Source organism: Mirounga leonina, unplaced genomic scaffold (genome assembly GCF_011800145.1).
Source record: "Mirounga leonina isolate KUSES-001 unplaced genomic scaffold, KU_Mleo_1.0 Mir_53, whole genome shotgun sequence".
NCBI classification, from domain to species: domain Eukaryota; kingdom Metazoa; phylum Chordata; class Mammalia; order Carnivora; family Phocidae; genus Mirounga; species Mirounga leonina.
In genome coordinates, this window is record NW_023270807.1 from 43,960,937 (window position 1) to 43,987,362 (window position 26,426).

Sequence of the window (26,426 nt, forward strand, 5' to 3'; positions counted from 1 at the left end):
GAGAGAGAGACAGAGTGCACAAGTGGCGGCGGGGGCGACAAGAAGAACAAGAAGCGGGCTCCCCACTGAGCAAGGAGCACAATGCAGGACTCGATCCCAGGACCCTGGGATCATGACCTGAGCCAAAGGCAGAACTTAACCAACTGAGCCACCCAGGTGTCCCAATTTACCTCACTTTTAACAGAGCCAACTATATCCCAGCAGGAGAATTACTACTAATTGCTATCCAAATATGTAACATTCTTCTTTCCTATTACTAAGTTGAGATCAGATCTGGGGGCAAAGTTCAGGAAAATAAATAACCCTAATCAAGTCCACTGATAAACAAGAATATTAGGTGAAGAATTTTTTTTAAAGATTTATTTATTTATTTTAGAAAGAGCAAGAGAGAGCACGGAAGTAGGGGGAGGGACAGAGGGAGAGAATCTCAAGCAGACTCCCTGCTAAGCACAGAGCTCTATGAAGGGCTTGATCTCATGACCCATGAGCCCATGACCCATGAGACCATGACCTATGAGATCATGAACTGAGCCGAAACCAAGAGTCGGATGCTTGAGTGACTGAGCCCCCCAGCGCCCCAAAGTGAAGAATATTTTTAATCATCTACTTTAACTGACCAGATGCAAGCCATCTATTCTAGTTGAAACTAAATATAAATCAGAGCCCTAAAGCCTTTTGCAGTGTCTATTGAGATGGGAATTAACTGTCTCTCCATCTAAAAAATAATTTGGTGTCCTAGAACCAGTAATCTTACCTCCCAGGTCTTAGGCTCTTCATCTGTTGAGAAATCATGATTAAAACTGTCTGCCAAGTCTGATTTGAGCAAATAATAAGCCAGAACATGGGGGTGGAAGTAAATAATGAACATCATTTTTGGCACGATATTCCAATGGAATACTTTCACTTAATCTTTCACTTTTCAATCAGCTGTGTTTGCATCCACTTTCCAAGACTGGCCCCATGTAGATTTTGATCCCATAAATGCTATCTGTGTCCCCTTGAACCAACCAATTAAACTCTTTGGACCTCAAATATCTGTATCTATAAACTATAGATAATGATACGGCAATGAACTGAATGTTTGTGTTCCCCCAAAATAAATATGTTGAAACCCTAATCCTTGTGTGATGGTATTTGGAGATGGGACCTTTGGAAGATAATTAGGTCATGAAGGTGGGTCCCTCATGAACGGGATTAGTGCCCTTGTAAGAAGAGGTCAGAGAGCTAGCTCTCTTTCTACCATGTTAAAATACAGGTAGAAGTCAGCCGTCTGCAATCCAGAAAAGAACCTCACCAGAATCCTACCATGTTAAAACTCTGATCTCTTGCCTTCCAGCTTCCAGAACTGTAAGAATAGATTTCTGTTGTTTATAAGCCACTTGGTCTATAGTCTTTTATAGGAGCCTGAGTTGACCATGATGGATACCTTCCTCATATGGTTATTTGGGGGACTGAATGTGACAGTGTGTATAAAATCTGTGTTCCTAATCACCATGCCCCTTAGGCTGTGACCCATGATCTACACTCCATAAATGTTGCTTCCCCTCCTTTTCCTTTCCCCTCCAGTCAAAGGATCTATTTGTCAGACCACAGGTTCAATGCCATCTTCTCAACCCCATAGGGAAATAACTCACGCCAACTCCTTCTTCAAGCCCAAATTTACCCTGCTCCCTCCATGGTTCTGTTCATCCCACACTGAAGCCATCCTCTTTTCTCTGAATCCCTCCATAGCTATTATTTTTGTACCATTCATAGTAGGTGGACACATTCTGCTGGTAATATGTTTTTGCTCAGTTTTTTCTCTTCCTCCATTACTAGATCCTTGAGAGTTTATCTGGTCCAACATGATGCCTTAGTCACAATATGTACTTATCTGCCTTTGGGTTCTTCTGAAAGCAAACCCTGAGGCAATCTTGAGCTGGGCAGTTTATTGGGAAGATGATCCCAAGAAACACAAGTGGGGAAAGAAAAGTAGGGGAGGGAGGACTGCTAATAGAATGTGCATCAGTGAGCTGGTTGTCACTGTCGGCAACTAGGGCGCAGTCCCACTAAGGACCCTCTGAGAAGGATCCTTCAGAATTATCCCACCAAGGGACAGCAAAGCCAGAGTACAGATTCACTGACTCTCATCCTTTATTGGCTGACCCAGGAGCATTAATTTCCTGCAGTACTGCATGTGAGCTGAACAAAATGGTTGCAGGAAGAGAAGCAAAGAGACAGGGACCCTTAAGGTGAGAGGCTGCCAGTGTGCATAAGCACTGTCTGCTATGACTGCAGGTGAACTTGCAGATGGGGCATCTATACCATCTGCTATAGTGCTCAATAAAAATCTAGTTGGTGTTAAATAAATGGTGTTGAATAAATAAATGAATACAATGGGAACATTGTATAAACACTGTCTATATCTTAATGCAAAATCACCTACCTAGAAAAGTTACACCTATCTTTTAATCCACTATTCTACCTAACCCACTTTATACATAATATTCTGAGGCCCACGTCTGGAGTGTTCTAGAATAAAGGTCATGGATATTTTGTTCTCTGATTGTGTTTGGGAGACTGTCAAAGGCTCCAGGCATTGTAAAAGACAAAGAGAAATATGGGAGCTAATGGCTTTCAAGAATCTTTCTCAACCATTTCTCACATATTCCTTACAAAATGTACAGTGACTTACCCAGATCCAAACAGTAAGTCAGCTCTTACTGACTAGAAAAACAACTTGGAATTTCTCAAGTTTGCCAAAAGCCCAATCAAGTGAGACAAGCAATTAACCACTCATACAACCCACATCCTTGACTCTACACCTAGTTAACCATTCTGTTCTTGCTTCCATCATATTTTCTTTCCTCCTACAAAAACCATGACTTTATGTCTCCACAGAGCCACTGTTCCAGGAAGCCCACGGGATAGTACAAACAACTCTGTGATTCTAAATAGCTTCTCTTTATCCCTCACTACTTTCCTCAAACACTGTGGGTGGTAAAAATAGAAGCCCATAATTTTAGTGCCAACCTGTAATATTTTTAATCAGGCCACACAATTTACACAGAAATTTCTTAGGGGAATGTCAACCTTTACATCTTGCATTTTTCCACTTACTGATAAGGTTAGTCTAAAATCAACTAATAAATAAATGTAAAAGTAGTAATAAAAAAGTTGCTTATTAATTTTTATCAATTCCAGCCCTTTTGTTTTGTAATATCTCTATTTAACATCTTAAATTAGAGCAAAGATTCTCAGATCAAACTCAGAGTCTTAAAGTTGCATTAAAATTTGACCAGAGTTTAGCACAGTCCTCTGTTCAGAATAAGGCCTTGAATAAATAGGAAACTCTGGGAAAATTGTGTATACTCTTGAAACCTACTTTGAAATCAAAGATGACCATCTTTACTAGCTACTATACTGGGGCAAAATAAAAATGTAAATAGCTCAGGATTAAACTTAAATTATTCATGTTTGAACGGTTTCTTTTGCTTTGTTATTTTTTAACTTTATTCTGGTGCTAAACTGAGAGGAATTCATTTTATTTAGGTAAGCAGTGATTTCCTGTCAGTTTTAGTCACAAATATAAAACTGCCTGATTAATGCCAAAGATTCTCAGTACCCACGTTTTATGACTACCTTCAAAAAGCAGAATTTTCAAAGTCACATGAAAACCAAGAAGGCTCTGGCAAAAACCTTACTAACTGCATCTTTTCCTTGGCTATGTTTTTAAGAAAGAGAAGGAAGAGGGAGGAGGACGGAAGAGCACAAAGGAATAAAAATAAAAACAAACACTATGTATGTACCAGCTGCAGGCCCAGGTCAGCCTGAGGGCTATTAACACAGGAGTGTAGAGTGGTCCTCAGCAACCAGCAGGATCTTTGGAGGTGCTTGAAAATAGAAGGCACAGCCACCAGCAAGAAATGGGTTTACAGCTGCTGTGGAGAGAAAACAGCAAATACTGCACTGAACATACTCAGACACTTAGACAGACAGACTTTTACCTTGGCTTCCTCCCAACCATACCAACACCCAGGATGGTCCACTTAGAAACCAATAATCCAATCACCCATTAAGTAAGTATTGACTCTTTTTAAGAGACCGACCTGGGTATTTGGGGAGGCAAAGAAGTAGAAGTTTCTGTCCCTACTCTCAAAGCAATTACAGCCTAGCTGGGGAAATGACTGATGCATTCAGAAAGAGAAAATGAACACCTCCAAGCAATCCCATCTTGCCAGACTTCCAGACGGAACATGGCCTGGAGCAGAGGGGAGGAGTCCTTTGCTCAGGGAGACATTTTCCAACCTCTGGGGAAAGACTGGCTGCCTGTTTTTTATCATTTACTTTCTCTGAGCTTCTATTTTCTTACCATGAGTAACCCAGTGTGTCATGCAAGTTTTATTTTATAAAGTTGATGGTACAGTGTAAGTACTCACTAAACAGTTACTTTTATCATGATTATTATTGTTATTATTAAGTAATATCTCCTAGAAGAATTTCCTGGAAGGCAGGGCAATGCTTTGTGAGTCCCATCCTGGAACTGAAAAATGCCTACTTCCCTACTATTATCAGTAATATTTAGGGATAATAAATACTTCATGAATTAAAGGATGTTTATTATTTGCCACGGGGCTACAATTGCCATAACTTTCTTTGAGACACTGAAACCAAGTTCCCAAAGGTCAACATTACTCGTGGTTGGCAGATGAACAAGCAGACATTTGGAAGCCATCCTGTTTATAACTAGTATCCACCAGAGGATGACAGAAGCAGATTGGTGAAATAAGCAATGTGTGTTCAGATCAAAGTCAGCCAGTGGAGGGGGCTTGGATTTGCAGGCCCCACACCGCTCCCAAGACAACACCCTGGTTCAGTGATTGCAACTTGCAGTCTTAATTTTCTTTGCATGAAGGAGCCTCTGGGAGAGAAGCCCATTGTCCATGCAGCTATGCTGCTTGCAGGAGGAAACGTTCTCTAATTTCTCTGCCTGAGAAGGCACCTTCTCATAAGCTTCACAAAGAAGAGAAGTTCTTCCACTAGTTGGTCAGTGGTATTCAAGAAAAAAGTAAGAGGGAAGAATTTCAGTGATGAAGGTGCTCATAATTCTGCTAGTAAAATGTCAGTTATTTAGAGTGATAATGCATTTTTAATGTTTGAGGATGTTTTAAATATGTGAATTACCTTCATGAAAAAGTTGTAAAAATAACGAAAGGTAAACCGCTGCAGAAACCTCAAAAAAAAAAAAAAAAAATCTAATTCCTCTGCCCTGAGAAGGCACCTTCCTTTAATTAGTACAAAAAAATACCAGCCATGGGGCGCCTGGGTGGCTCAGTTGGTTAAGCGACTGCCTTCGGCTCAGGTCATGATCCTGGAGTCCCGGGATCGAGTCCCGCATCGGGCTCCCTGCTCGGCAGGGAGTCTGCTTCTCCCTCTGACCCTCCTCCCTCTCATGCTCTCTGTCTCTCATTCTCTCTGTCTCAAATAAATAAATAAAATCTTTAAAAAAAAAAAAAATACCAGCCATTTTGGTATGATGAACAAGTACTCTGCAGTTCAGAGGAGGGAGAGATCCCAGAGGGGGCTGGGCCTCCAGGAAGGTGTCATAAAAGGCATAGGGTTTGAACTAAGCCCTGAGATATGGTTTGTACTCAGCAAGATGGAGAAGAGGAGGGGCCCACCTAAGAGAAGGAATGAGCAGAATGGAAGTTCTGCAGCCTTCACCAAAGCTTTCCCCAAAATGCCTCAATTCTGTTGAGCAGAAATTAAGCCATGTACCTTAGTAGTACAGCTCAATCTTTTTTTCTTTTTTTAAAGATTTTACTTATTTATTTGACAGAGAGACACACACAGCGAGAGAGGGAACACAGCAGGGGGAGGAGAAGCAGGCTTCCCGCAGAGTGGGGAGACCGATTCGGGGCTCGATCCCAGGACCCTGGGATCATGGCCTGAGCCGAAGGCAGACGCTTAACGACTGAGCCACCCAGGTGCTCCAGTACAGTTCAATCTTAATATTTGATATACACTGGGCTGCATGCTTCTGTCTCCAGCATTCATCCATCTCAAGATATACAGACGGAGAGGTTAGAGAACCTGTGTGACTATCCTTTTTTTTATTTTTTTAAAGATTTTTTATTTATTTATTTGAGAGAGAGAATGAGATAGAGAGCATGAGAGGGGGGAGGGTCAGAGAGAGAGGCAGACTCCCTGCTGAGCAGGGAGCCCGACGTGGGACTCGATCCCGGGACCCCAGGATCATGACCTGAGCCGAAGGCAGTCGCTTAACCAACTGAGCCACCCAGGCGCCCCTGTGTGACTATCCTTGATGAAAATCCAGAGCTATGAGACACTGGGAGCATATGGATAGTTACCAAAAACTTCTGTCCTCTCAGGGCAGAAAGACACACAGCCAATGCGAGACATTTGACCCAAATCTAAAAATGACTCACATGATCTTATTGTATCTCTCATAATTGAAGTAAAAAGGCTCAGGCCTATCAGTTCTCCACTTTGTCTTCCACACTCTCGGCAGCATCTCCAGACTCGGGCTCTTTATACATGGAAGAATGATGGAGTTCTGGCTTCTAAGTGCTGGAATAACAAAGCCCTAAATTACCCAATACCCTAATTTCTCTGTACACACCTCCGCCCACTTCTATTCTACTTCTTCCTCAAAAGCACCACCAGCCCCAAGAGTTGTGTCAATGCCATAACCCTTTCCTGACCCCCGCCAAGAGCCCTCCTCAGGTGTCTAAGCCATGCAGGGATTTCCCAAGAGCCACTCCCAACATTTGTCTCCCTTCCTTCCTTTGAGTACAGGGCGTTGGCCACCCACCACCACCTTTGACACAATGGATCCCCCACATGATTTCACTTAAAAGATATGGATTCTGAAGAATTCCACCTCATTCCTCTTTACTGCTCCCACTACTAGCTCAATTTTATTTATTCACCTCTCAAACTCATTAAGCAATGACAGTGTGCAAGCTACTCTGCTTGGCATCCTGGGAAACATGAGGCAATCTAAGATTCCAAAACAGCTGCCTTAAGGAGTTAACACTCCAGTGGGATTTGAGAAAACATTTAAAGATGACAAGGGTCTAAAAGGCAGAGTAGGGGCAGGTAGGGTAGTTTCATAGGCACAGGGACAGGAGGGCAGAGTGGACACACATGGAATAGCTAGCTACTTCACCAGCCCACTGGTAATGCTGAACTGGGGAGGTATCCCGCCAAGTCGTGCTGTCCTTATGGTGAAGGAAAGCTTGAGAATGTCTAACCGGGAGGGTCTTAGGTGTAGATACTGACTGGAGACTAGCTTGAAGCTGCTGTATACGCCACTGGACTTAGACTGTAACTTATTTCAGGTCACCTATGGGAGCTGATGGAGAAGTAAGGGACAGGCTGAGACCCTATGACAAGCCATCTTGTGAGGCCTCCACAAAGAAACTTCCTAAACAAAAAAATACCCCTCCACATTGCTGTTTCTCTAACTCTTCTTGGGAAAGAAGCATCAATTCCAAATAATTCTAAGTCCAAATACTTCCCCAACTCTGAGTTGGCAGACAGAATTTAGGTTTGGTAAAATTTGAAGCTTTCTTTAAATTGGAAAATTCAAACTGGCCTTGGGGCTGATCTCTAAAGACCCTAAGCAACCATTACAATAGAAAATCATGTGGCCATTAAGGCAAAATTTTTATTACATATACAGAAGAATGTTAAATGAAAATCAACAACAAAACAGAAAGTAAAACAGAATGAACTTACCAACTAGAGTCCTTGGGGGAAAAACATGCTCTGAGAGGGATCAGGAGCTTATAATTAGCTGGCACTTTATGTTTATGGATTTTTTTACCCTATGAAGCTGTTAATAATAATATGGAGCTCATAATTCATGAGCCAAACTCTTTCCCCAATACACAGGGATACCAGCTTGAAAGAAAGCAGCCAGAGGACAGTGAGCCACCTTGAGAGAATGAACACCTCTAGAAACGTGGTTCCAAACAACCATACCAGACTTAAACTGAATTGACATTTGGTTAAGTTTTTCTCCGCTAACCAGCGGATAGGGGATTGGGTGGAACAGAAGATCACTTACAGTCAAATAAAGAAATTGAATCTCTGTGCATCCCTAGTTGTACTGTGAGTTGATAATTTCTGACCTCTTAGATCTTAATGGTGAAAAATGGAACCAAAAACTTGTGACGTAATTCTGCCCTAAGTCCTGGTGCCAAACATTTTTGAGGACAGGTGTCCATTCATGGTTACAATGAATGCAACCACACCCCCTTGGCCAGACCTATGGTAACCATGGCCCCTTGGCTTCTGATGGTTAATTGCTGCCAAGGATCTCTCTTGCTTCAGGGCCCCAGCAGCCTGCATGGAGAGCAACTACTGAACTTCTAGTGAATCGAGTACCCCTCTCACCAGCACATACCCTGATGGCCTTTGCTAGTGGAGTGTCCTCTGGGTCCTCCCACAGAATCTTTGTGGGTATTCAGGCCTCATATAATATATCCAATTCAGCATGCCCACTTCCCTCTTCCCCTACCTTAGGCCATTACAACTCAGGCATTTCAACTTCTCTCTTCATAGACCATTACTTCCACAGGCTTCTCAAAGCTACTCTAGAATTGAGTTTGCACCATCCTCCAGGGGCCTTGCAGGATGTTAAATCACTTGTCCTAAAAGAGTGCCACCCCCCCGTGTAAATGAACCCATGCTTGCTGACCCACCCCTTGATCAAGTGCCCCTGAAATCCAATCCAATTGAGTACCTTCCTGGCACTTATTGGTGAATGCTAACTCTTGAAGCTCCTCGAGTATAATCTCCTCCCTTGTAAGGGCCTGCAATCCCAGCTGGGCTATGCTGGTACTATTCCTACTTATCAGCTTTAGAGCCAGTAGGGAGGCAGGGGGTAGCTCCTGAGGGAACACCTGTGTCTTTGCTGGGGAGAGGGCTCAGCAGTGCCTTCCATGTGGGATAAGTGCTTGGCCTTAATAAGAAGATACCTGGGTGGCTCAGTTGGCTAAGCATCTGCCTTTGGCTTGGGTCATGATCTCAGGGTCCTAGGATTAAGCCCTGTGTTGGGCTCCCTGCTCAGTGTGGAGTCTGCTTCTCCCTCTCCCTCTGCCCCCTTTAGCGCCCTTCCCACTTGTACTCTCTCTCTCTAATAAATAAAATCTTAAAAAAAAAGATACAAGTCACAATCTTCAAGGTTACCATTCAAATGTCTTCATCCATGACTCGGGGTCTCAGGTTTTCCCATCTCAGGCCCTGACCTTAATAACAACCTGCCTTGGCTGAGCATTCAATGGTCTTTCTGAGTTTGCTCCTCAACAATGTCAACTCTCTCCCTACAGGAGATAAGGACTTCTTTGTAAGCTACCAAGGAGGCCATCAGGTTCTCACACCTAGTTTTTTAACTGTCTTTTTTTTTTTTTTAATTATGTTATGTTAATCACCGTACATCATTAGTTTTTAATGTAGTGTTCCATGATTCATTGTTTGCATATAACACCCAGTGCTCCATGCAGAACCTGCCCTCTTTAATACCCATCACCAGGCTAACCCATCCTCCCACACCCCTCCCCTCTAGAACCCTCAGTTTGTTTTTCAGAGTCCATAGTCTCTCATGGTTTGTCTCCCCCTCTGATTTCCCCCCCTTCATTCTTCCCCTCCTGCTATTTTCTTCTTCTTTTTTTTTAACATATAATGTATTATTTGCTTCAGAGGTACAGATCTGTGATTCAACAGTCTTGCACAATTCACAGCGCTCACCATAGCACATACCCTCCCCAATGTCTATCACCCAGCCACCCCAACCCTCCCACCCCCCCACCACTCCAGCAACCCTCAGTTTGTTTCCTGAGATTAAGAATTCCTCAGATCAGTGAGGTCATATGATACATGTCTTTCTCTGATTGACTTATTTCACTAAGCATAATACCCTCCAGTTCCATCCACGTCATTGCAAATGGCAAGATTTAATTCTTTTTGATGGCTGCATAATATTCCATTGTATATATATACCACATCTTCTTTAGCCATTCATCTGTCAGTGGACATCTTGGCTCTTTCCACAGTTTGGCTATTGTGGACGTTGCTGCTATTAACATCGGGGTGCACATACCCCTTCGGATCCCTACATTTGTATCTTTGGGGTAAATACCCAGTAGTGCAATTGCTGGATCATAGGGTAGCTCTATTTTCAACTTTTTGAAGAACCTCCATACTGTTTTCCAGAGTGGCTTTACCAGCTTGCATTCCCACCAACAGTGTAGGAGGGTTCCCCTTTCCCCACATCCCCGCCAACATCTGTCATTTCCTGACTTGTTAATTTTAGCCATTCTGACTGGTGTGAGGTGGTATTTCATTGAGGTTTTGATTTGGATTTCCCTGATGCCGAGCGATGTTGAGCATTTTTTCATGTGTCTGTTGGCCATTTGGATGTCTTCTTTGGAAAAATGTCTGTTCATGTCTTCTGCCCATTTCTTGATTGGATCATTTGTTCTTTGGGTGTTGAGTTTGATAAGTTCTTTATAGATTTTGGATACTAGCCCTTTATCTGATATGTCATTTGCAAATATCTTCTCCCATTCTGTCGGTTGTCCTTTGGTTTTGTTGACTGTTTCTTTTGCTGTGCAAAAGCTTTTTATTTTGATGAAATCCCAATAGTTCATTTTTGCCCTTGCTTCCCTTGCCTTTGGTGATGTTTCTAGGAAGAACTTGCTGCAGCTGAGGTCAAAGAAGTTGTTGCCTGTGTTCTCCTTTAGGATGTTGATGGACTCCTGTCTCACATTGAGGTCTTTCAACCATTTTGAGTCTATTTTTGTGTGTGGTGTAAGGAAATGGTCCAGTTTTATTCTTCTGCATGTGGCTGTCCAGTTTTCCCAACACCATTTGTTGAAGAGACTTTTTTCCACTGGACATTCTTTCCTGCTTTGTCGAAGATAAGTTGACCATAGAGTTGAGGGTCCATTTCTGGGCTCTCTATTCTGTTCCATTGATCGATGTGTCTGTTTTTGTGCCAGTACCATACTGTCTTGATGATGACAGCTTTGTAATAGAGCTGGAAGTCCAGAATTGTGATGCCGCCAGCTTTGCTTTTCTTTTTCAACATTCCTCTGGCTATTCGAGGTCCTTTCTGGTTCCACACAAATTTTAGGATTATTTGTTCCATTTCTTTGAAAAAAGTGGATGGTATTTTGATGGGGATTGCATTGAATGTGTAGATTGCTCTAGGTAGCATTGCCATCTTCACAATATTTGTTCTTCCAGTCCATGAGCATGGAACGTTTTTCCATTTCTTTGTGTCTTCCTCAATTTCTTTAATGAGTATTTTATAGTTTTCTGAGTACAGATTCTTTGCCTCTTTGGTTAGATTTATTCCTAGGTATCTTATGGTTTGGGGTGCAATTGTAAATAGGATCAACTCCTTAATTTCTCTTTCTTCTGTCTTGTTGTTGGTGTATAGGAATGCCACTGATTTCTGTGCATTGATTTTATATCCTGCCACTTTACTGAATTCCTGTATGAGTTCTAGCAGTTTTGGGGTGGAGTCTTTGGGGTTTTCCACATAAAGTATCATATCATCTGCAAAGAGTGAGAGCTTGACTTCTTCTTTGCTGATTCAGATGCCTTTTATTTCTTTTTGTTGTCTGATTGCTGTGGCTAGGACTTCTAGTACTATGTGGAATAGCAGTCGTGAGAGTGGACATCCCTGCCGTGTTCCTGACCTTAGGGGGAAAGCTCTCAGTTTTTCCCCATTGAGAATGATATTCGCTGTGGGTTTTTCATAGATGGCTTTTATGATATTGAGGTATGTACCCTCTATGCCTACACTCTGAAGAGTTTTGATCAAGAAAGGATGCTGTACTTTGTCAAATCCTTTTTCTGCATCTATTGAGAGCATCATATGGTTCTTGTTCTTTCTTTTATTAATGTATTGTATCCTATTGATTTGCGGATGTTGAACCAACCTTGCAGCCCAGGGATAAATCCCACTTCGTCGTGGTGAATAATCCTTTTAATTTACTGTTGGATCCTATTGGCTAGTATTTTGGTGAGAATTTGTGCATCCATGTTCATCAAGGATATTGGTCTGTAATTCATTTTGATGGGGTCTTTGTCTGGTTTTGGGATCAAGGTAATTCTGGCCTCATAAAACGAGTTTGCAAGTTTTCCTTCTATTTCTATTTTTTGGAACAGTTTCAGAATAGGTATTAATTCTTCTTTAAATGTTTGGTAGAATTCCCCTGGGAAGCCATCTGGCCCTGGGCTTTTGTTTGTTGGGAGATTTTTGAGACTGCTTCAATTTCCTTAGTGGTTATAGATCTGTTCAGGTTTTCTAGTTCTTCCTGGTTCAGTTTTGGTAGTTGATACATCTTTACGAATGCATCCATTTCTTCCAGGTTATCTAATTTGCTGGCATAGAGTTGCTCATAATATGTTCTTATAATTGTTTGTATTTCTTTGGTGTTAGTTGTGGTCTCTCCTCTTTCATTCATGATTTTGTTGATTTGGGTCATTTCTCTTTTCTTTTTGATAAGTCTGGCCAGGGATTTATCAATCTTGTTAATTCTTTCAAAGAACCAGCTCCTTGTTTTGTTGATCTGTTCTACTGTTCTTTTGGTTTCTATTTCATTGATTTCTGCTCTGATCTTTATTATTTCTCTTCTCCTGATGGGTTTAGGCTTTATTTGCTGTTCTTTCTCCAGCTCCTTTAGGTGTAGGGTTAGGTTGTGTATTTGAGACATTTCTTGTTTCTTGAGAAAGGCTTGTATTGCTATATACTTTACTCTTAGGACTGCCTTTGCTGCATCCCAAAGATTCTGAACAGCTGTGTTTTCATTTTCATTTGTTGCCATGAATTTTTTAAATTCTTCTTTAATTTCCTGGTTGACCCATTCATTCTTTAGTAGGATGTTCTTTAGCCTCCATGTATTTGAGTTCTTTCCAACTTTCCTCTTGTGATTGAGTTCTAGTTTCAAAGCACTGTGGTCTGAAAATATGCAGGGAATGATCCCAAACTTTTGTACTGGTTGAGACCTGATTTATGACCTAGGATGTGATCTATTCTGGAGAATGTTCCATGGGCACTAGAGAAGAATGTGTATTCTGTTGCTTTGGCGTGGAATGTTCTGAATATATCTGTGAAGTCCATCTGGTCCAGTGTGTCATTTAAAGTCTTTATTTCCTTGTTGATCTTTTGCTTAGATGATCTGTCCATTTCAGTGAGGGGGGTGTTAATGTCCCCCATTATTACTGTATTGTTGTCAATGTGTTTCTTTGCTTTTGTTATTAATTGCCTTACATAATTGGCTGCTCCCATGTTAGGGGCATAGATATTTACAATTGTTAGATCTTCTTGTTGGATAGACCCTTTAAGTAGGATATAGTGTCCTTCCTCATCTCTTATTACAATCTTTGGTTTAAAATCTAATTTGTCTGATATAAAGATTGCCACCCCAGCTTTCTTTTGGTGACCATTAGCATGGTCAATGGTTTTCCACCCCTTCACTTTCAATCTGGGGGTGTCTTTGGGTCTAAAATGAGTCTCTTGCAGACAGCATATCGATGGGTCTTGTCTTTTTATCCAATCTGATAGCCTGTGTCTTTTGATTGAGGCATTTAGCCCATTTACATTCAGGGTAACTATTGAAAGATATGAATTTAGTGCCATTGTATTGCCTGCAAGGTGACTGTTATTGTATATTGTCTGTGTTCCTTTCTGGTCTATGTTGCTTTTAGACTCTCTCTTTGCTTAGAGGACCCCTTTCAATATTTCTTGTAGGGCTGGTTTCGTGTTTGCAAATTCCTTTAGTCTTTGTTTGTCCTGGAAGCTTTTTATCTCTCCTTCAATTTTCAATGACAGCCTAGCTGGATATAGTATTCTTGGCTGCATATTTTTCTCATTTAGTGCTCTGAATATATCATGCCAGTCCTTTCTGGCCTGCCAGGTCTCTGTGGATAGGTCTGTTGCCAGTGTAATGTTTCTACCATTGTAGGTTACATATCTCTTCTCCCGAGCTGGTTTCAGGATTTTCTCTTTGTCTCTGAGACTCGTAAGTTTTACTATTAGATGTCAGGGTGTTGACCCATTTTTATTGATTTTGAGAGGGGTTCTCTGTGCCTCCTGGATTTTGATGCCTGTTTCCTTCCCCAAATTAGGGAAGTTCTCTGCTATAATTTGTTCCAATATACCTTCTGCCCCTCTCTCTCTTTCTTCTTCTGGGATCCCAATTATTCTAATGTTGTTTCGTCTTATGGTATCGCTTATCTCTCGAATTCTGCCCTCGTGATCCAGTTGTTTATCTCTCTTTTTCTCAGCTGCTTTATTTTCCATCATTTGGTCTTCTATATTGCTAATTCTCTCTTCTGCCTCATTTATCCTAGCAGTTAGAGCCCCCACTTTTGATTGCACCTCATTAATAGCCTTTTTGATTTCAACTTGGTTAGATTTTAGTTCTTTTATTTCTCCAGAAAGGGTTTCTCTAATAACTTCCATGTTTTTTTCAAGCCCAGCTAGTATCTTTAAAATCATCATTCTGAACTCTAGTTCTGACATCGTACTGATGTCCGTATTGAGTAGGTCCCTGGCAGTCAGTACTGCCTCTTGTTCTTTTTGTTGAGGTGATTTTTTCTGTCTTGTCATTTTGTCCAGAGGAGAATAGATGAATGAGAGAACAAAATGCTAACAGGGTACCAATGTCCCCAGAAAATATACTCTAAACAAATCAGAAAAGACCTGAAACTGGAGGAAAAGAAAGTGAAAGAAAGAAAAAAGAAAAAGAAAAAAAGATAAAGATAAAAACAAACAAAAACAGAACAAAACAAAAAAAAAACAGAATATGATCAAATATGATCAGGCTGGTGCATAGATCAGTGCCACACACTAGATTTTGGGTGTATTTTGGTCTGTTAGAAGAAAGTGCCTCCCAAAATTTTAAAGAAAGAAAAACTTATATATGTACAAAAATAAGGGTTAATATGATGAAGGGATGGAATATGACTGTAAAGATAAAAATTATAAAAGATTTTATAAAAGGAATTGATGATAAGAAGTTGTTTGAAAAAAGAAAGAAGAGGATTTAAAAAAAAAAGAAAAAGACAGGGAGATAATGTGATCAGGCAGGAGACTAAAACAAAGCCATACACTAGAGATCTAGGGTATATTTTAGAAACTGTATCTCAAAATTTTAAAGAGAGAACAACTTATATATATATGCCAAAAATAAGGGTAACTACTATGAAGGGATAGAATATGACTTTAAAAATGAAAAATAAAAACGTTTTTTAAAAAAAGGGATTGATAAGATGTTGGCTGAAAAAGGGAAATAGAAAAAATAAAAAATAAAAAAAGACAGTTAAAAAAAATAACTTTGAAAGACTAAAGAATCATGGTAAAAAAGCCATGGATTCTGTGTGCAGTATTCCCCTAGCGCTGGAGTTCTGCCATTCTCATTGATCGGTAAACTTGGTCTTGGCTGGCGGTTTTCGCTGATCTTCCAGGGGAGGGGCCCGTTGCCGTGGTTTCCAAATGTCTTTGCCAGAGGCGGAATTGCCCTGCCCTTGCCAGGTCGGGGCTAAGTAATCCGCTCGGGTTTACTCTCAGGAGCTTTTGCTCCCTGCAAGCTTTCCGTACAGCTTTGGAGGCCGAGAGTGAAAATGGCGGCCTCCCAATCTCTGCCCCAGAGGAGCCGAGAACTCGGGGCCCGCTCCTCAGTGAGCCCCCAGAGAAAAGCCGTCAGTCACTCCCTTCTCCCCGGTCTCCGGCCGCACTCCGTGCTCACCCGGCCTGTGACCGCGCGTTTCTATCTCTGGCACCCGATCCTGGGTGGAGTCTCCAAACCCAGTAGATCCCTGCGGTGCACTCCCGCGCGGCTCCTCCCGGGGGAGGAAGGTGAGTCTCCCCAGATCTGCCACTTGTTGGGTCCCCGCTGGAGGAGCAGGGGCCCGACTGTGCCGTGGATCACGGTGTATGGCAACCCCGAGCTGAGAGCCCGCGCCTGGGCTCCGCCTCTGCAGCCGGCTTCCCCGCTCGGATACCTGGGAGCTCTGCCACACTCAGGCACCCCCAGTCTTTCTGTGACCCCGAGGGTCCTGAGACCACACTTCCCGGAGGGTTCCACCCCCCGCTTAGCCACCAGAGTGACGTCCCTCAGTGGAGCAGACTTTTAAAAGTTCCGATTTTGTGCTCCGCGGCTCTATCACTTGCCAGAAGCGGCCGACGGAGCCCCCTCCCCCACCGTCTATCCTCCCCAATATCACCTCGGATTCACTTCTCCGCACGTCCTACCTTCCAGAAAGTGGTTCTGTCCAGAGCGTTGTTGCTATTCTTTTCTTCAGTCTCCTGTTGAGTTCATAGGTGTTCAGAATGGTTTGATCCCTATCCAGCTGAATTCCTGGGACCAGACGAAATCCAGGTCTCCTACTTCTCCACCATCTTGCTCCACCCCTTTAACTACTCTTGGTTTCTTGGTTTCTTATTACCCCATGTACGGCATCAATGCAACTTAGTAATAACCAGCCAATTTCATTGTCCTCTGTGCCTTGTTTTCCCCCATACCTATCAAATGCTGAATCATGGTACTTTAAGGGCACTTTTCTTTTCCAGGATGTTTTTCTAAGTCGGAATTGATAAAAAATGTTTAGCAATTGGGCCGCCACCTTGTGCCAGAGATCACCTGTACCTCATAAACCTCATAAACCAGGAGGATAGGGTCCTCCTGGTCAGTTGGGTGGTGAATGATTTAGACCCCAAACTGCCACTCGATTTCTCAGACTGTTACTGGTGCCAAGTGGGGAGCAGAGGCAAGACAGTTAGAAATACAAGAGATTAATTGGGAGTGACGTCTGGAAACTATGAAGGAGAGCAGGAGCCGGAAAGGCTCAAGACTATAATGCAGGTCTGACACCATGAAAAGAGTAGAAAGCAGGAAGAATCACGTAAACAGAGCCTGAGACTGAGGTGCAGCATTGGGAGAGTCTTGGCCAGTCTGATGTGGAGACTGGTTTGGAGCAAAGAGTGCCTTTGGGAGTCCCTGGTAGGCAGAGATTGCTAGGCCCTGGGATTTCCATTGTGTTAGTCATTGGTGGGAGCTGCTCAAGGACAGCATGGCTTCCAACAGTGGTGGACCTCACTTGCACTGCAATTGGAGATTGTCAGCTAAGTGCACTTCTGGCAGGTTCTCTCTTGAAAAGAGTTCTGAGTGGTACATCTCCATGGCCACCACAGGGGAAATCCATAAAACCTACCTATGAGCTTCCTGCATGGATTCTCTTTTGACATTGAGTTTCACCACTGGTTTGGGCCTTTCTCCTTAAATTTGCACACATAGCCTTACTGAATTATATCAAAATGCTTTACTTTTGTATTTGTTATTACCTCCATCTGGAATAGCAGGTTCCCTCTCTTTACCACTTTTCAGGTGTCTTAGCAATTTATCTCCCAGTTCAGATGCCACCTTCTCCATGAGCCCTTCTCAGAGACCCATAGAGAGTTAGCTGCTTTTCCTTGGGAGTTACAGTATTTTCATAGCAAATAGTATAGGATATCATGCTTACTTTTTTATGTATCTTTCTGTCCAATTAGAGTTCACCATGGTCTGGAGCTATAACCTGAATAGGACTTATTGTTGAAACTCAGAAGATGCCACTTAAGGATTTCTTTGCCCTCAGAAAAATTAGATAAACCTGACTCAAGCCTTCTCATTGCACTATCTTGGATGAATCTTGTGTCCTCACCATGGCAGCTGTGGCATCCAACCCTATTTCCTTGAGACACCTTTGTCTCTGTTCCTGCCTCTGTTTAGCCAGTTCTACCCCTAGGCCAACCAAGAAGCAAAACCAACACTCTCTCTTTTTTCCCAAGAAGAAATTCAGTCACCCTGAGAATATCATGATTATGGTTGTTGGATTGACGATTAGAGGGACTCTGGTAGTCGGCGCACTTGTCACAGTGTAACATAGGGTCCAACCCCACCTCCTCTTCTTTCTCACAGAGCCAGCCCACCCAAAGCCCCAGCTCCAGCCATCACCATGCACCCTGTACACTGAGCCTTTGGGAAGTCCTGTCCAGCCCTGTCCGTTTCTGCCTGCTTCTCTCCTGGAGGCCAGTCATTCTTAGTCCCTCCCAAAATTCTAGTGAATAAGATGTACACACATAAATGAATAACTGAGTATTTGGCACATAGCTGGCCAATTAATAAATATTGGTGGCATGTATAAGGGAATGAATGAATAAGTGAATGAATAGAACCTAGTCACAAATCTCTCTAAATCAAGCTGCATTCCAGACTGAGGTAGAATCAAGTGTTCTTACAAAATACACCAAAATGGACAAGTCAGCACAAGGCATCTGGATCCCATAAAACTTTGTGACCAGAGGAAATAAAAGCCTATATGGCAAAGAGGTTATCTGCAGGCTGGAATATTTTCTAAACAAAAGAATATAGACATTGTGCCTAAGAAGAAAAAGCAAAGCCGGACCCAGGAGCCAGGGAAGATTTCTTGGTCAAGAAGGACTAGAGTGCTGTGCCTGTGACAAAAGGGGAAACAGTGAGAATACTGGATCCCTGTCACCAGAGCAGGCCCACTTCCACTTCACTAGGCCCCCACAGGCAGTCCTGGAGCAAGACACAGAAATGTGGCATGAGCTGCGAATCTTCACAGGCAGGGAATATGTCCTCAACTCCACAAAGGGCCTGCTTGCTTATCTTTCAGCGAACAGAAATCCCTCCCCTCGCAGGGCCTCAGGCTGAGCAGCAACAAGCTGTTCTCACACCCCCATATGCGGCGTCAAGGGCATCATCTCCAACTCTTACCCCAGAGAGAAGTGCCAGAAACATCCACAGCATATCAAAAAAGTCAGGTTTGCCAGAAAGAATTGTGTGTTATCCACCCCTTCTTAAATGCGCTTTCAAATGTTGTTCTTTCCCCCTCTCCTGGGTATTATGAATCACATCCTCAGGAAATACAACCAGCTGAGTAAATCAGGACTCTGAAATGTCTTCAGAAACGAAGCCTCGTTGGGTTGACTCATCAGATTGGTGCAGCTATAACCAAACACTTGAAGCCCTGAGACAGATATGTTCTGTTACTGATTCAAGATGGGTTACATTAGTGGCCAAGCATTGTCCAGGCCAAAGGCTGGCTCAATTTAGAGCCCTGAATCAGTGGGGTTCCTCATTTACCTGCATAAACGAAGAAAGCCAAAGCAGTCTGGGAATCCAGCTTTAGGAATAACATGACTAGTGTTATGTTAGAGTAACTTTTATCAATGTACCCAAAAAATTAAAGAGATTTAGACTCTGAGTCCAGAGATAACTTTGAAAGAACGAACAGTATAATCCTTTTATGTTCACACAATTTGCCCCTGTTGTTCCAGCCTTGATACAATAATTGGGCATTGCTGGGGGAGGTGAGTCAAGTTGGCCACAGTTCAGGAGACTGGGTGAGACCTGTCCATGCTGTGTAAGTAAATAATAGGAGGCATTTTCATTTATCTTCCAAAATTGGAAGGAACCTAAAAATGATGGGCAGAAAAGTATAGTCACAGGATGATCTGAGGCGGATGACTTAAACCCAGTTACTGCCCCCTGTCTTTTGTTTGTCAAAGAGAACTGATGGCTAACTTGGATGAAGGGGGTCTCAGGTATCAGAACACAGGTGAGCACTCCCTGGTGCCCCCTAGCTGATGAAAGGGAATCACGCGTGTCTGTCCTTACTGGGCACAGAAAACACTCACACTGAGTTACAAAAGAAAATTCCATTTCTTTCTCTAAACTAAAACAATACATCTCTCCAGACCGCAATCCCTCAAATTGTATTCCAAACCATGTCCTTTTAGCCCAGTTCACCTAGTCCATCTGTGGCTAGGAATTCAAAATAAACAGTGCTGATTCTGAGAGCCGCAAAACTTTGCACAGAGAAAAAGAAAGCCAGTTATTACTGTTAAGGGAAAAACTACACACATCTTTGATTCAAACCAGAAGAAAGGTGGGGCTAAAAGCCAAGTGGCATAAAATGTGAAAACTTCCTCTTTCTAAGGGTGGGTGGATTTGTCTTAATAAGTTTAATGCCTGATAAGCCTGTGCAAAGTCCAGGGTGGATGCCTACCCCAGCTCTAGCCAGGCCAGCTTCTACTCTGACTTGGGAAAGTCTGTGAGCTGGGTGGACCCCACCCTTTAGAGATAACTCCTAACACTCCTCCTGTTTTCTGGCCTTTCTCCATTTGAGCCATCCACTGTAATGCTCCTTTATCCACTTGTTCTCTCTTCAGTGACACGCTCCCTTACAGGGGAGCCACCAGCCTACTCAGTCCCTTTGTGTGAGATATGAAAGCATACCTCACAACCTGACTGACCACTGGCACTGCTGAGGGGGCATGAAACAGCACTTGGAAAGCTAGCCAGTGCTCCTCTCTCCCTTGGAGGGGCACAGGCTGGCACAGACATATGCCCCATGGCCCTTTCTTCACTCTCCTCCCCAACTCTAACTCATAACCCCACATGGGAACCACCTTAAGCCACGTCCCAGATCATCTGGAGCTTTGTCACTTCCAAAGAGCCTCAGGTGACAATTTCCTAACTGAAATGCTAATTGAAAGTGGTTAAGGAGAAAGCCTTGGAATGCCTGGGTGGCTCAGTTAGTTAAGCATCTGACTCTTAATTTTGGCTCAGGTCGTGATCTCGGGGTTGTGAGATGAGCCCTGTGTCGGGCTCATGCTCAGTTGGGAGTCTGCTTAGGATTTTCTATCTTCCTCTACCCCTCCCCCCCCTCTTTTTTAAGATAAATAAATAAATCTTTTAAAAAAGAAGAAGAGGGCACCTGGGTGGCTCAGTCGGTTAAGCGGCTGCCTTCGGCTCCGGTCATGACCCTAGGGTCCTGGGATCGAGCCCCACGTCCAGCTCCCTGCTCAGAGGAGAGCCTGCTTCTCCCTCTCCCTCTGCCTGCCGCTCTGCCTACTTGTGCTCTCTCTCTATCTCTCTGTCAAATAAATAAATAAAATATTTTAATTAAAAAATAAATAAATAAATAAATTTAAAAAATAAAAAAAGAAGAGAAAGAAGAAGAAAGCCCTAACCTGGGCTCTCCTCTCTTGGTCATTGTCTTTTATGTTGTTTATGACTTTAAAGCAATACTTGTTTATCGTAGAAAGAACAAGAGCCTATTCCCTTTTTCTTTCTTTTTTTTTTTTTTTGGCAAATTATTGAATAGAAATTTTGGACTTTTTTGCATAATGGATCCTACTTATTTTCCTATGCCATTTAAAACTTTTTTGAAACACTCTAATGATGCATAGTATTCCCCTTCACGGAAGTAACTTTGTTTTTCTTTCAGCTTTACTGAGGTCTAAGTGACAAAATTTCAAGCTCATCATTTTTACTCTCCCACACACATTTTATGTTTTTGATGTCACAATTTACATCTTTTTACATTGTGCATCCATTAACAAATTATTGTAATTATAGTTATTTTTATACTTTATCTTTTAATCTTCATACTAGAGTTATTTATAAGCAATTTACCCACCACTATTACAGCATTTGAGTATTCTGAATTTAACTATATATTTACTTTTACCAATAAGTTTTATAATTCCACATGTTTTTCTGTTACTAATTAGTATCCTTCCATTTCAGCTTGAAGAACACATTTTAAGGCTTTCTTGAAAGGCCAGCCTAGTGGTGATGAACTCCTTCGGCTTTGTTTGTCTGGAAAACTTATTTCTCCTTCAGTTATGAATGACAACTTTGCCAGAGAGAGTATTTTTGGTTGGCAGGTTTTGTTTTTTTTTTTTTCCTTTCAGTACTTCGAATCCCACTTCCCTGGCCTGCAAAGTTTCTACTGAAAATTCTGATGACAGTCTTATGGGGGCTCCTTTGTATATAACAAGCTGTTTTTTTCTTGCTGTTTTTAAAATTCTCTCCTTGTCTTTAACTTTTAACAATTTAAATTATAATGTATCTCTGTGTAACCCTCTGTGGTTCCTCTTATTTGGAACTCTCTGGGATTCCTGGTGGATGTTTGTTTCCTTCCCCAGGTTATGGAAGTTTTCAGCCATTATTTCTCTGAATAAGCCTTCTTCCCCTATCTCTCTCTCTCTCCTCCTTCTGGGACCCCTATAATACATAAATTGGTCTGCTTACTAATGTCCCATAAGTCTCTTGAGCTATCTTCATATTTTTTCATTAGTTTTTCTTTTGCTCCTCTGCTTGGATGAATTCTATTGCCTGTCTTCAAGTTCATTTATCCTTACTTCCACTTTATCTAGTCTGCTATAGAACCCCTATATTAAATTTTTCAGTTCAACTATTATATTCCTCAGCTCTGTGATTTCTATTTGGTACTTTCTTATATTTTCCAGCTCTTTGTTGAAATTCTCACTTTGTTCATGCATTGCTCTCCTGACCCTAGTGAGCATCTTTATGACTATTATTTTGAGCTCTCTATCAAGCAAATAATTTTTTTCTGTTTAATTAAGATCTACTTCTGGAGATTTATCTTGTTCTTTTGCTTGGAGCATATTCCTTTGTTTCTTCATTTTCCTTAACTCTCTCTATTGGCTTCTGTGCATGAGATCAAATAGTCACATTTCCTTGTGAATACAAGCCCCACTAGCAACCCAGGGGACCCAGCCCTCAGGGAACAATTACAAAAGCTGGGGTGCCAGATATATGCATAAGCTTCTTCCAGGGAGATACTGGAGATTTGGAGCAGGCTGGAGGGAGAAGGCAGAAAAGATGTCTGCCACTTTCCCAAGTTCCCAAGGAAGATTAGAGTCAGCCCTAGATGTGTGCTAAAAGACTGGGAGATGGGCATTTTTGCCTGTTTTCTCTGTGCTGAGCCCTGAGGGGATAGCTACAGTGTGTGCCCACCAGTGAGCAACTGCTTCTTTTTTTGTTATAATCTTGTGGATCTCAGGGATGCAAGCTCTCTTGGCTTTCAGAGCTAGGTGTTCTGAAGGTCCATCCCTTTGGTGGAAGTCTTAAAAGTTGGGTCAAACCCTTCACTCCTCAGGAAAAAGCTGGGAGTTGTGAATTCCCTCCCAATTGTCTGGTGCTGTGTTAGTGATGTGGTTTATGCCAAGACTGTGTCTTGGCCTTTCCTACCTGTTTCAATGTGGATATTTTCTCATGTATCTGATGTGTAGGAGTCACTCAGCTAGTTTCTAGATTTCTTTCAGAGGTAATTGCTCCACATATAGTTATATATTCAGTGTATCCATGGGAGGATGGGAATTTAGGAGCTTACTATGTCGCCATTGGTTGACCCTCTCTGAGTACCTTAGGTGTACCACTGTATTACCCACTATTGTCTATGGTCCAGACTCTTAGCCATTGTGGGAAAGTCAAGGCATGCATAAACAAATTGGGCTCATCCCTTATCTACCCATGGTTTACCATGGTTTACCATGGTTTACCATGTTTTTTGGAGATGACAATCTTCCAGGCAGGTTGGGAGAGTGTCACTTGCCCTGACAGGCCAACAGGGAAGAGAGTGTGCTGAGAGCACCTGTCAGCACCTCTGAAATCCCCTTTCCTTTTCCCCTCTCCATCTCTGCTTTGGAGACCAGAGATGGGCCACATCAAAGGACTCCCCTGCCCTCCAGCTACTGGTGGGCTTCGTGAATGGATGGCAAGAGGTCAGAGAGAGGGGAACAGGAAAGTACAGATATTTATTCCCCTGGCTTCCTTCCTGCAGAGTGGCCTCCATCAAAGAGCAAACCTCCTCAGTTCTCAGGTTCTCTCAAGGCAGCCTCTCCATATGACTCTCTGTCCTGGTTATCCCTCTCCTTCCCTGGTCCCTTCAGGCCTGGGCTATTTCTAGCCCCATTCTGAATTCCCCAGTCATTCCCCCAAAACCTGCCCACACCTTTGTAAAGAATCCCTTAACTAAAACCTTCTTAAGTTATCCTATTCTGTTTCCTTCTGGGGCTCTGACTGATACTGCAGGGATGTTCAAGTACCCCTTTCCTTACAGCATGACCTTGTAATACACATCTAAGTATAGCCAGCCCCAGGTCTCATGGACCATTTTACTTTTTCAGATCCTTTGAGTCACTACCATGAAAGAATAGGGAACAAAGTGGCAAAACAAGTCATAAAATGTTTCAACCCACAATATGTGCTGTATTTGGGGGGCAAACAATGTGCTCTACAAGCACACATGAGAAGGAACCACTCAGGCCAAATCCCTGAGGGTGATGAGGATTTCAGTGGGGTGAAACAGCCCTCGCTTGGATCAGAGCACCTCCTCACCTATCTTAAATTATGCCAGACACTGACAGCAACTCGAAGCTCGTTCTGGCACCAGTACAACTAGTGTAAGGGGAAGGTATATAAGACCCAGTGCCTCATGCATTTATTTATTGAGCGTCTCTATGTGCCAGGCCATGTTCTAAGTGATGATCTCATCTCCAAGTAAGATTTTTACCCTTATACTCTCCAGTCATGAAACTAATGACAAGTCACACATCATCAACATCCTCATCCTCACCCTCACCATCTCTTACCAGCCATGAGACTTTGGTTTCTCACCTTCAGAGCCACATCTTCAACCTTCCATCACCCAGGGCTCTTCCTCATCTTAAGGTTTACATAAGGCACCCCAATATTCTACTCGCTAGCAAATCCCTAACTTTCAGCTGTCTTATGTTCTCATTCCCATAATACCTTCCTTTCTACCTCATAGAGATATCTAGGACTTTAACCTTTCATTTATTTCCATTCATCTTTTCCCTTTGGATCCCCTTCCTTCCTTACTATTGCCCTAAGTTTCTCCCTGCTTTGAGTGTCTCCACCGTGCAAAACATTCCCTGCCCTGCCATCAGGGGAATTTTTCTAAAATTACCTCTGTTTATGCCACTCCCCAAATCTTAGGAAACCTTAACAATCCTGAACTTTCTCCTCTTCTTTAAACTTGATATGATTCCTTGGCCTTGGAAACTTTGGCTTGTGTTGTGTTGTCCCACCCAGGATATTCTTTCCTCTCCCTGCCTTAGTGTGCTATGTAATCATAGAATTCCAGCCTATCATCACCTCCTCACTCTGGTGCATGAGGCTGAGGAAGAATGTAAAAGAAACAAAATATTTAAAAGAGATTTTATGTCTCTGCGGTAGGGTGATCAATGAAACCCTCTCTTACCATTCACTACATTGTCTAATATTGCTTTTGTAGGCCTACAGTCTTCTAAAAATAATTGTGATAGATGCAGGGTTCTGCCTCTGAACTGACACAGGGTGACATGGAATGTTCCCAGGATCAAAGGACAATTGACCTCTGTTGTCTCTATTACATCCCTACTCCCACTGTTCTGGTTCATAAGCTCACCATCGCTTGCCATGTACTATGGCAGCCCCTCTACCTGAACATGCTTCATATATTTGTTTGCTTGTTTATTGTCTGCTTTCCCAAATAGAGCAGGGATTTAATCTACCATTTATTTATTTATAACACCTAGAACATTTCCAGGAATGAGTAGTTCAATAAATATTGTCTGAATGAAGTCAGGAAGAAAGCCTCCTAACCCTTCTTATAATCATTAAGTCATGTATGCCTCCAAGTCGGAGGGACCAGGGAAATCTGGGCTACCTTGCTAAAACACATTTGTCCATGTCACTTTGCTTTTCATAAGCTTCAAATGCTTCCATCTTCTAACTGGCTATGGTATAAATGCTATAAAATTCAACCTAACATGGCAGGGGAAGTGTCTTTGATCTGGCCCTTCCTTGCATGCTATCTCATCTGTCACCATTCCAGGTGTCATATTTTACCTTCCAGAAGCATACAGGAGTTTGTTGCTTCCCCGACACATCATGATGTCTCTCCCTTCATGCCTCTGCTCACACTATCCCCTCTGCACCTTCCCCAATTCTGTTTACCTCTCTCAGACCTACTTATCCTTTGAGGATTTACTCAGCTCTTATATCTTCCATCAATTCTCCCTCTTATCCCAGCCCCCATCAGGTTTGGGAAATGCTCCAGGCCTTGGGACAAAATTTAGGGGAACCTGAATAACTAGGTGGGTTATAAGGGCAAAGATTCAGGTATGAGAAATAAGGCAGCCTTAATCAGTAGGAAGAGGGAATCCCAGAGCATGGGCCAAAGAGATCCCAGCAGCAGAGCTGGTTTCATTTCATGGTTAACATTTATTGAGTTCTAATATGACACACTCTGCATGCTTTAAATATCTCAATTAATTTAACCTTTATGATGATGCTGTGAGGTGGGGACTATTACTGCTCTCATTTTACAGATGAGAAAGTTGAGCCACAGAGAAGCTTCAGGACCTGAAGTTCATAACCACCTTCCCTAGGTCCCTCAGTAAGTAAGTGGTGAAATCACTGTCTGGTTCCAAAGTCAAGCACTTAGTCAAGCCTGCCCAGCTTGCTGCATATTGGTTTACAGTCATGGAACTGGTCACCTTGGACGTGACAGTGTCT

General features: G+C 42.5%; 1 long non-coding RNA gene across 1 annotated transcript in view; it reads right to left on the bottom strand.

Annotated features, from left to right (window-relative positions):
• The window catches only part of LOC118001231, a 37,868-nt gene extending 31,372 nt beyond the window's left edge, over positions 1 to 6,496 (bottom strand). Inside the window, exons 1-2 of the long non-coding RNA XR_004676651.1 lie at positions 6,429 to 6,496; positions 3,789 to 3,920 (exon numbers count right to left, since the gene is read on the bottom strand). This is a non-coding gene — a long non-coding RNA (uncharacterized LOC118001231). The remainder of the gene's footprint in view (positions 1 to 3,788; positions 3,921 to 6,428) is intronic.
• Between the last annotated feature and the right edge of the window lie 19,930 nt (positions 6,497 to 26,426).